Raw genomic sequence first — 12,123 nt, forward strand, 5'->3', positions numbered from 1 at the left:
GTATATTATGTACATATGTGGGTTAAAACTGTTATAACCTAAAGGAAGGTAAATATGACAACCTATGGCATATTTGATATCAAACCGATTTTCCCAATAAAACTAAAAGGTTCTAAATATGTAAATATAGAAATTTCTTACCTAGCAGAAATTATACTGGATTGTATAATTTCAGGCAAGAAATTAGTCTATTGAAGGTCATAAAGACAAGGGGGTTTCTTAGCCCGCCCAGGAGGGTGTGGTTAAGCAACCTGATCTCTGAAAAGTAGGTTTAAGAATCTTATTTTTTAACAATAAGATTGTCATTCTTACAAGGGGAGCTGCTGTACAGAGTAAGGAGCCACCTTCTTCTGCCATTCCCCTGGCACAGATCTTGAAGACTAGGAAAGTATTCAATTCTGTTTTTCTCCTTTTTATTTTAAAAACACTGATTGCGTGTGTAATTTTATTTGTAACACCTTTTTATTAATAATGCATTGTGCATAATATTTTTTGCATAATAAATAATTCCTTTATTAAGTTTGGCCTTTGTCTAATAATTGAACCACGTTACTGAAAGAGACTGGAATATTAGAACTGTATAATTTAGGTTATTTTCTGCTAAATTGTATTTCTAGAGTTAATGTGTAAAGTCTGGGTTTTTCCTTAGGATTTTCCTTTTAATAAATTTTAAGTTGTGGCAGTATTAGAGCTATAGGATTGATAGTTTATTGTGGGTTGCATTAAAAGGGAGTGTTGGGCATTTCTCTTACGTCTAGTACAGATTAAGGGAGTGCAAATTAACTCTTGCACCCACTAAACTGAATCACAAGCTTGCCTGGTGTGGCTAGATTGTGACCTATTGGGGGCAGAGAGGTGGGCTGATAACCCTTTCTGTGCCAAATAAGTGACTGGCACAGGGTTGGATAACCTTGGTTCGTCACAGTGATGATCTCTTCTCTTAACTTTTTGGCCATTCTTTTGACTTGATTAGTTGTATCAGGTGTGCTTGAAGCCCTTGATTAGTGGCATCACTAATTGAGACAACACCTGTTTTGCATATTTGTGCTGTTGTGAGGGATTCTATTCAGGGGGTCAAATAATTTTTAAACTGCTAAATTAATTCAAAGTTGAATTTTCATTTGAATTTGGGGAAACCACTTGAAGCATTCATTGTGTTGAGCTATTTCAATTACTTTTGTTTACTTTGTTCATTGCAAACAGCTGAAAGTCTGTAAATTTTGACAATAAACCTAATTTGCAATGGAGGTTGAATAATTTTGATTACAACTGTATAAACTAACAAATGCTTAGTCTTGTGTTTCCTAAAGTCATTATCAAAATTGAATCCAAACACTCTCTTGTGTTGTTTTTTAAGATTAGGCAATCAGAGAAGTAAGAAGGCTAAATTTAGTTGATTAGCTCTCACATTCAATGTTATTTAACCAATCAGGATTATACATTTTGATATAAACCGAGAAGGCAACCTTTAAAGAATATAAACCAGTCTGTTGCATTGTTGTGATAAAAAAATGCACTAAATAGTGGGTTATACTTAATAGAAATACTTTCAGTAGGTATTATTCATCATTTAAAAAAAGGGTCCATTACTTCATGTAACAACCTCAAAATAGGGCTTAATTGATGTCTCTACAGGAAAATAAAATAGTAGCTTTTCCTTGTGTCCTTGTGGTTGATTGCTGCAGTCAGTTTATTGCTCATGCACAGTAAAGGAGCATTGCTGCAAAAAAATCATGTGACAGTATAACTTAAGTTAATATCTACGCACTCATTTAGCAAGAAAACAAGTAAATAAGGGGTTGAAGTTTTTGAATCATAGTAATAATATAATAGCATTTGGGATTTGTATTCCCATTAGGATAAACTATGATGAGGAGATTTCAGTTATTGAGTAATTTAAATTGGGGAACATTGACATCATGTCTACTAAAACACTTTCATTTTATATTTTGCTCCCACCCCTTCTCTATCATTTAATTATGGAAATTATAGGTTTTCCTATTACAATCTGCAGATCTAACAAGCCTTACCAAGAGAACAGTACCATGCTGTGTTTACTCCAGTAGTAGGTTTGAATTAGTTCCTCCAAATATGTCAGGTGGTGTGGGGAGATTGGAGTTAGTTTGAATTATTTCTTCCAAATGTGGCAGGTGGTGTGGGGAGATTGGTGCTGCCATTATTTAGTGAACCATATATAGCATACAATCCATAAATAAAAGCACCTTATGAAGACTAAACACTATGAACAGCCATCAGGAGCTGCTATTATCTTGCGAACTATATCATGCTGCCATCACTAAATAATAGTGTCATGAATATGAACAGGTTGATAAAATTGTCCTGATATGAGAAATCTACATCTTTTTTTAGCAGCACGATTATCTAGGTATGTGTCTGTAACTATTCATCAAATCATTTACGTGCTACAATAATACACTACTGAAATATGTAAAAAAAAAAGTATATTAAAGCACGAGCTTCAAAGATTTCCATCGCTTTCTCATGTTTGAAGATTTGATCAACATAAAGAAATTCAGAAGAACTTAAAATACAGAAACAGTTAAAAAAAAAAACAGGACATTATATAGTGACATAGTGAGAGATGGGATGTCTTAAGCCTTGGATTGAAATGTAAAGGGGGTCTAAAATAATAGACAAGTTGAGAGAATGGATAAGTACAGTTAAAGCAAAATATACATCTATATAATATAATTCTTAACAAATGTAATGTGTATATATATATACAGTATATATAACTTTGAGTAATTGTAATTGAACCAAAATTGTATATACATTCAAAAAGGTATACAAAAAGTCAGCTTAACCCACAGATACACAGATATACATAATTTAAAAATAATGAGGACAAAAATTGATAAAAGGGACATAAAACCCAATTTTTTTCTTTCATGATTCAGATAAAGCATAGTATTTTAACCCCTTAATGACCAACAATGTACAGGGCATGTCCTACAAAAAATGGTCGTTAATGACCAAGGACGTACCCTGTACATCGTTGGTGTTTTCAAGTGGTGGAAGCAATCCTGATCGCTTCCAGCTGCTTTCATGTTATTGCAGTGATGCCTCGATATTGAAAAAAAATTAGCCATCCGATGCAGACAGAGCCACACTGTGGACCTCTCTGCATCGGCATCGATGGTCATGATCGTTGGTGGGTGGGAGCCATTGCAGGGAGGCAGGTGGGCAGCCATCGATGGGGGGGGATGTGCGTTAGAGGAGGCAGGATCATGTGTGGGGTGCACCGGCAGCATGTACGGTTGCGGGAGTGGGTGGGAACCCTACACTATGGGATCTAGGAGGGGGTGGGGGTTGGTTATTAAGGGGGGGCAGCTACACTACAGAAAAATAACTGCACCTCACACCCCTCAAACCCAGGAATCCTACCCACCCCTTCTATTAACAAAACTCTATGCTACTTCCCTCCTGTAACAGAGGAAGAAGTCTCTGTACTCCTATCCTGTACTCCAGAATACAATTTAAAGTATTAACTCTAAACTTACAAAGCACTCGGTCTAACTCAGTCTAACAGTCTAACAGTCTAACTCCCAACTATATTTCCTCTCATCGTGAAATATTCCCAATCCCGTCCTCATCGATCAACCTCTGATCTATGTCTCTCCACTACTATTATCTCTACGTCCCACTCCCGTCTCCAAGACTGTGCTGCTCCTGTCCTCTGGAACTCTCTACCCGCTCCATAAGACTGTCTCAAACCTTGTATAGCTTCAGACGCTCCTTGAAAACCCACCTATTCAGAGAGGCTTACCATCTCTCCTCCATCCCTCATCCGAATGAAACTAATACATGAACTGCCTGACTCACTGCTGCAACTACAACTGATGTGACAAGCTACCCCCAACCTTATGTCTCTGCAACCTAAACCTGTAGACTGTGAACTCTCCAGCGCAGGGCCCTCTTCCTCCTGTGCTAGATTTGTTTAGTTTTGGTATGTTTTGTATTTTATCACTAATCCTTGTTATTGTATACCCCTATCACTGTACCTAGCGCTACGGAATTTTGCGGCGCTATACAAACAAATGATAATAATAATAATAATAATAAAAGATGGCGCACAATGAGGTAGAGCGGGAGGGTTAGAGAGATGTTTGGGGGGGGGTCAGAGAGGTTGTGTGCTAAGGGGGGATCCTACACAGAAAAATATGTTGTTTTTTTTTAAATAAATAAAAAAAACACACACACACACAAAATGGCAGGGACAATTGTGAGGTGGGGGAGGGAAGATAGCTGTTTGGGAGGGATCAGGGGGTGGGATGTGTCAGGTTGGAGGCTGATCTCTACACTAAAGCTAAAATTAACCCTGCAAGCTCCCTACAAGCTACCTAATTAACCCCTTCACTGCTGGGCATAATACATGTGTGGTGCGCAGTGGCATTTAACGGCCTTCTAATTACCAAAAAGCAACGCCAAAACCATATATATGTCTGCTATTTCTTAGCAAAAGGGATCCCAGAGAAGCATTTACAACCATTTGTGTCATAATTGCAAAAGCTGTTTGTAAATAATTTTAGGGAGAAACCTAAAGTTTGTGAAACAGTTTGTGAAAAAGTGAACAAGTTTTTTTATTTGATCGCATTTGGCGGTGAAATGGTGGCATGAAATATACCAAAATGGGCCTAGGTCAATACATTTGGTTGTCTTCTAAAAAAAATATATACATGTCAAGGGATATTCAGGGATTCCTGACAGATATCAGTGTTCCAATGTAGTTATCGCTAATTTTGAAAAAAAAAAAAAAAAAATGGTTTGGAAAAAGCAAATTGCTATTTGTATTTATTGCCCTATAACTTGAAAAAAAAGCAAAGAACATGTAAAGATTGGATATTTCTAAGCTCAGGACAAAATTTAAATACTATTTAGTATGGTTGCTTTGGTGGTTGTAGATGTGTAACTGATTTTGGGGGTAAAAGTTAGAAAAAGTGTGTTTTTTCCATTTTTTCATCATATTTTATAAAAAAAATTATAGTAAATTATAAGATATAATAAAAATAATGATATATTTCGAAAGTCCATTTAAAGGCGAGAAAAACAGTATATAATATGTGTGGGTACAGTAAATGACTAAGAGGAAAATTACAGCTAAACGCAAACACCACAGAAATTTAAAAATAGCCCGGGTCCCAAACGGTCAGAAAATCGAAAAGTGCTGTGGTCCTTAAGGGGTTAAATAACTTTGCAATTGACATATAATTTTGCTTTATTTTTGCATATTCTCTTATGTCTCTCTGCGTTTTGTGGTTATATGTCGCCCCATGGCTCCTCAACTCAATATCTTGTTCTCCTCAAATATTCCTGCTCTCATTTTTGGGTATTTTGACCTTCCTATTTACAATCCCACTACCCCAAAACAAAAAAAACTCTCCCACTCACAAAGATGGAAACTCCCTTGATCCGATTTTCAGCTATCGATGCACTCTCTCAAGCTTTACAAATCCCCCTTTTGCTCTTTCTGACCTTCATATCCTCACTTGCAACATCACTGCACTTCTTGCTACTCTAGTCCCATCTAACCCTCAAATTAAAAGCATTGCACAGAAGCATTGTCAGCCACTAGATCAGCAATATCTCTCAAATTCTCTCAAACCTTTGCTCTCTCCATCTCCTGCTTTTCCAGTGCTTACCAATATATCTATCACTACACCTCCACTCATACATCTGTCCTTGACAATTTGGCTCCTCCTACCATAGTTGAGAAATCAAGTACTCATCCTCAGCCTCAGATTCAAAACTTCTGTAGAGGCTAGTATATACCCTGTTTATCCCATTCCCTCGCATTAGACTCCCTTCTTGATCCATTGCAATCTGGATTTTGACCACAGCACTCCAAAAAAGACGGCAATCATTAAGGTTACTAATGACCTACTTACAGCAAAATTGAAAGGCCACTTCTCTCTGTTATTCCTTTTCAATCCGTCTTTAGCTTTTGATATTGTTGACCACCCTATCTTGCTCCAAACCCTCCAATCCTTCTGCATTTGCCATACACCTCTCTTATTGTTCTCCTCCTAACTTGTGTCACTAACTTACTTTCTAATAATTCATACTTGATGTCCTCTACTACCTTAAGCTAAATCTCTCGAAAACTGTGATCCTTTTTCCCCCCTTCTTCAAAAATCTCTACCCTCCAACTTGCTATGTTTATGATACCATCATTACCCCAACCCCTCATGCCATTGTCTTGGGGTCACACTAGATCTTTCTTTAACTCCTTACATTCAATCTTTGGCCATTTCCTGCCATTTCCACTTTAAAACGTCTCCAAAATTTGCTACTTCCTCATACAACACACAGCTTAGTTTTTTATTTTTTTTTTATTTTAAATTCTTTTATTGAGGACAAAATTTTTTTAATAACATATATCATACATGGAATAAGCATTTTTTAAGATATTCATGTCATATCTGAGAAAGATTGTATCAATTAGATTAGAGTCCTCATTTTACATCCCCTTATAACAATATATTAAGTCACTCTTGGACCACATTTGATAGTCTTATTAGAGTCCAGGGGTTATCATAGAACAATAAAGAAGATTTGATGAAAGAGAAAAATATGAAAAGAAAAACTGCATCCAACTAAAAATCATTATAGACATTAAACTAATCAGATAAAATGTTAGACGCTGCTGCCAGAGCTAGGCACACTGGAAACATTAGACACTACTACATATATTTGAACCTTAGAAAACAGTCAGGAATCTAATATCTATACATGTGATATTTTTAAGGAATTACACTTGATAACAAAAACAAAATAGTAAACTTCACAATTATATAAACCAACATATAAGCTCTGTCTAAGCATACATTTAAATATTCCCTCTTTTTACTACATTTAGGAATAAAGTTGCAGAATTAGAATATATGCACTTGTATACTTCTTTTTATAATGAAAATATGATGCCTTATGTGTCACATATATCTAAGGTCACACAGCTTAGTTTTTAATCCACTCTCTCATCATTTCCCAACTCTGGTCTCCTTAGCTGCCATCTATCTCCTTTGCAATCCATAATAAATGCCTCTGATCTTCCTTGCACATCACACCTAATTGGCTGCAATACCTTTACTGGCTTCCTAGTCTCCAGAATATAACACAAAATCCTGACTATGACATTCAAGGCCCTCAATAACACTGCTCCCCCTAAATCTAATAGCTCATCTCAAGATACTTTCCCTCCCACCCCCTTCGCTTTGTTCATGACCTCCTACTCTCCTCCTCTCTTGTTACCTCCTCACATTCTTGTCTACAGGAATTTTATAGAATGGCCCCTATTTTGTGGAACTTTCAGCCTCACTCCACAAAACCCTCCCCTAGTTTTCATAGTTTTAAGTACTCTTTAAAGACTATACTGTACATGGATGCTTATAATTTACCTAACCTTTACTTACCTCATATCCTCTCCTCCTTTTGTCACCCCATTGTATCCCCTTAGCATATAAGCCTATGAGCTCAGCTGTTTTATAGATCACCTTCATGCGAGCTTATTTGCAACAGTGAAACTCTTAGCAGAACCCTCTACTTATTTGTCTCTTATAAATGCTACCTTTCATATTATACCTATGCTTATAGCTTTACGGAATCTGCTGGCTCTCTAAAAAAAACTAATAATAATACAGCATTGTAGGTGTCTGAATGGGGATTTTTTTTTTTTTTTACAATTTTTGTGATAGGATCGGTCCTGGGGTCCTGGCCTTGGGGTAACCTTTTTTTTTTCTTCGTCCTTTGTAATCATATATAGTTGTTATATGCTCTATGTGACAGCACAAATTAAATTAGTCACTATCTCCTGGAAAGTCTTGGTATAGTTGACGGAGTTACAGTTTTGTATTTGGACAACATGTTAACAAAAATATATTTCTGGTACAAAAAGTTATTCATTTGAGAGATTAAAAGCTTATGAGTTGTCTCTGTAATTTTCATGGTTGCAAACATTTTTGTATCTTCAGAAAATCCCTGGAAGTGGAGAGTATTCAAAATGATGTCAAGTCTACAAGCAAACACTCAGCACATATGTGAAAACAGCACCACCCGCTACAATAGTAAAACACAATATTAAAGGGTCACACATACATTAAAATTTGCAAATTCTTTCTATATTGCTTCAGACCTGAGAAAAAGAGGAAAGCCTTGAAAGCTTGTTACATGCATTGTCAGTCCAATGAAGCATGTATTCCTACTGAAATTGAGACTTCTTTATTACAAGTTAGTATATTTCTAATGGTTTATAGTGATGATAATAAGGTTCTTTTAAAATGTGTTAATTGAATAACATAATATATTCATTAACCATGCATACACTTCAGGGGTAAGATTAATATATCTTGAAAACATATTAAAATATTAACATTGCTATAACAAGAACAATTTTAAAGGAACACAGACAGACCATTCAGAACAGTAATTAAATGGACGTGTACACTGCTGCAATCTAATGCTGAATTATTTTTATGGACATAATAAGGATATTTCTTACATTTTTAAATTAATGTTACAATGTCATAAATTACTTTCTTATATATCTGCACCAAATCAATAATTTCAATACTTAAAATACTTTTTACAAAATAAACACATGTACCAGAACATGCCAGTGTTTCTTCCTGTTCCACGAGAAATGCCAACCTCCTTCCTTTGATATGTAAGCAAACACTCAATGATTTTATCCACAAGGGTGGATGGAAAGGTCAAATGTGATATATTGCTTTCCCAGAGAAATATAACTAAAGTAACATGCAATTTATATTTAAAATTTTTATTGAGATATTCAAAAGAGACAACAAAGAATATACAGGTCAAGTTTTAGAATACAGGGGCTTAAACAAAGTGAGAATTATACAAGCCCATTGGTCATTAAATTACCCTGTGTTTACATATACATTCACAGTTGTCTTCGCTGTATGAGATCTAAATGACAAGAGAAAAGATTATATTTCAAAAATGGGATAACAGGTTATGTCAGTCTCTCTCGTATTGCACAAATTTTTCAATAAAGTTTAAACATACTTATAAACCAACCATTAATACAACAGGTAAGAGGAAGAAGAGAAGAGAGAAGAAAAAAAAAAGGGGGGGGAGGGAAGGAAGGGGGGTTGGGGGTAGAGGGAACATAATGTCAGTTCCTCTCAGGAAGCACAACATCTCAGAATCCAGATCAAATCTGTCTACTCCACAAGGCCAACATCATTTCGTGCACCTCTAGGTGGTGTGTTTTTAGATAGTGATATCTCTCCAAGGAAAGGAGGTCCGCAACGGCCGCTCTCCAGTCCTCTAATGTAGGGATAATCTGGGTCTTCCATAGCTTTGTTATTAGCTTCTTAGCTGCAGTGAGCATAAGTAGTAGGAGAGGGTGTTTACCCTCGCCAGACAACTTTGGAAGAGAGAGGAACAGCAATGTGGTAGGGGCATGAGGAACCTGTGTTCCCAATATCTCCGACATTTCAGACATGATCACTCGCCAGAATTCCCCAAGCCTGGGGCAAAGCCCACCAAATATGGAGGAGCGTACCCTCCTCTCCACATCCCCTCCAGCAGGTGTTATTAAGTGAGGGGTATATCTTGTGTAGACGGGACGGGGTTAGATACCATCTACACAGGAGTTTTATGTGGATTTCTTGTATCACTGCCGAGACAGATGATTTTTTGGTCATTCGGAAAGCGTGGTGCCAGGTCTCCTCCTCTAAGTTACAATTTAATTCTTTCTTCCATGAGTATGTGTAGGAGGGGAGGTTCAATGCGTCAGGTCTGCTTAAAATTTTGTAAATTTTAGAGATCAAGTGAGTCGGGCTTTCGTGCGAAACGCAAAGCTCCTCAAAGGGTGTCATCTTTCTACCCAAGTCTCCTTTATGTTTGTGATGAGTTATAAAATGTAACAATTGATGATAATGAAGCCATGAGGAGAAAATCTCCCCATGTGCCTCCATCATGTCAGAATTTGTTTTAAACTTCCCATCCATTGTGACAAATGATATCGTGCCTGTGCGGAGGCTGTATGGTTGCATTTTTGTAAATCCTAGTTTACAAAATGGAAGGGCAGCATGTTCTATGATGAGTGTGAGGGGGGCATTTCTAGAAGATATGTGAATAGTCGTGGCCAGTGTCCTATCCCAGTCTGTCAGAACATTAGCTGTGATAAGGTAGTTATTAATTAATTTGGGTCTGAGTTGATGTGTCGTCCACCCTAGTGTAGCAATGTTGTTTAATTTGAGTATTTGTCTATCAGTATTAATCCATGTTTTGTCCTTAGAGTTGTGGGCCCATTCCACCATATGTTGTAGCGAAATTGCTTGTTTGTATCTTTCCAAACAAGGCACTCCCAATCCCCCCTCGTCTCTTGATAAATACATCGTTTTCCTAGGGATTCTGGGTCTGGCCCCATCCCATATATACTGTTCAAATATTTTTTGTAATTGTGGAATATACCCTTCGGGGAGTGAAATGAGGAGAGCTTGGAGAAGATACAAAATGTGGGGCAAGATGTTCATTTTAAGCACTCCAATTCTCCCAAGTCATGATAACTTTTTGCTTTTCCAAGACGATAGGTCTCGGACAATGTCATCTTTTAAAGCGTTATAATTGAGTTTAATTAGGTCGGGTGTGTTGGTGGAAAGAAAGATACCTAAGTATTTTAGTTTGTGGCGCGCGATGGGGATGTTGTAAGCTCTACTCAGGTGGTTTATGGAGCTTGGACTAGAATTGATATTGAGGAGCTCAGATTTGGAAAGGTTCAGTTGAAAATTAGAGATCTTACCATAATCACTCAACTCTGTGAGTAACGCAGGTATAGAGGTGTCGGCCTTTGTTAGCGTAAACAACGCATCATCTGCATAGAAAGCTTGTTTATGCTCTTGCTCCCCTATCGTCATGCCCTTAATCTCTATGTTATTTCTAATCCTCTGAGCCAGAACCTCCATGGAGATGGCAAAGAGGAGGGGGGAAAGGGGATACCCCTGCCTAGTGCCGTTTCGTATGTCAAACGAGTCCGAGAGGACCCCGTTAGTTCTAATTTTAGCATTGGGGTTGGAGTACAGTGCCATTGTCATATTCAGAAAGGGCTCGGGGAAGCCCATTTCCAGCATAGACCTTTGCAGAAAAGACCATCGAACCCGGTCGAAGGCCTTCTCCGCATCGGTCGCCAAGAGGACCAGGGGTGTGTTTGTCGCTTTCGCATGGTTCATAAGATGAATAATTTTTATGGTGTTATCCCGGGCCTCTCTTCCCAGGACAAAACCCACTTGGTCGGTAGCTATCAATCTAGGCAAAAGTTTGTTCAGTCTGTTAGCTAGGACCTTAGCCAACAGTTTCACATCCAAATTAATGAGGGATATAGGTCTAAAGTTTTCAGGTCGGGTGGCTGTCTTACCGGGCTTAGGAATAACGGTTATGTGGGTCTCCAGGAGAGACTTAGACAGGACTGGGGCGGTACGTAAATTGTTGAATAGTTGTAGCATATGAGGGGACAGCTGATTGCTAAATATCTTATAATAATTTGGAGTAAATCCAATTGGTCCTGGACATTTGCCTGCTGGGGTATCTTTTGAAGCCTGCTGAAGTTCCTCTAGAGTGATAGTGGATGCAAGACTCTCTCTCTCACTATCAGTCAAAGTGGGGAGGTTAAGATTATAGAAATATTTATCCAGATGTTCTCTGAGGTTAGGTTCTACTACATGGGGTAGGGATGGAGGGGCGGCTTTGTCTATGTTATACAAAGTCATGTAATAGTCCCTGAAAGTAGAGGCTATAAATTTACTACTGTGAACTACTTTACCATCTGTGGTGTGTAGGGCTTGAATATATGAGGCCAATTGTCTCCTCCGAAGGGTTCTCGCGAGCGCTCTACCTGGTTTGTTCCCACCCTCAAAGAAATATTGCTTAAGGCGTAAGGCCGTTCGCTGATGTTGTTTTATAAGGTATTGTTTGAGTTCTGCTCTTGCGGACAACAGCTCCTGTCTACAGATGGTGTTAGAGGGTTCTCGTTTATGGGTGTCCTCAAGGGTGCTAATCTTTTCTAGTAAATTTGTGTGATAAGTTTTGGCTTGTTTTGACAGTCTAATACTATGTTTTATGAATACTCCTCAAATCACC

Source organism: Bombina bombina, chromosome 4, assembly GCF_027579735.1.
Source record: "Bombina bombina isolate aBomBom1 chromosome 4, aBomBom1.pri, whole genome shotgun sequence".
NCBI classification, from domain to species: domain Eukaryota; kingdom Metazoa; phylum Chordata; class Amphibia; order Anura; family Bombinatoridae; genus Bombina; species Bombina bombina.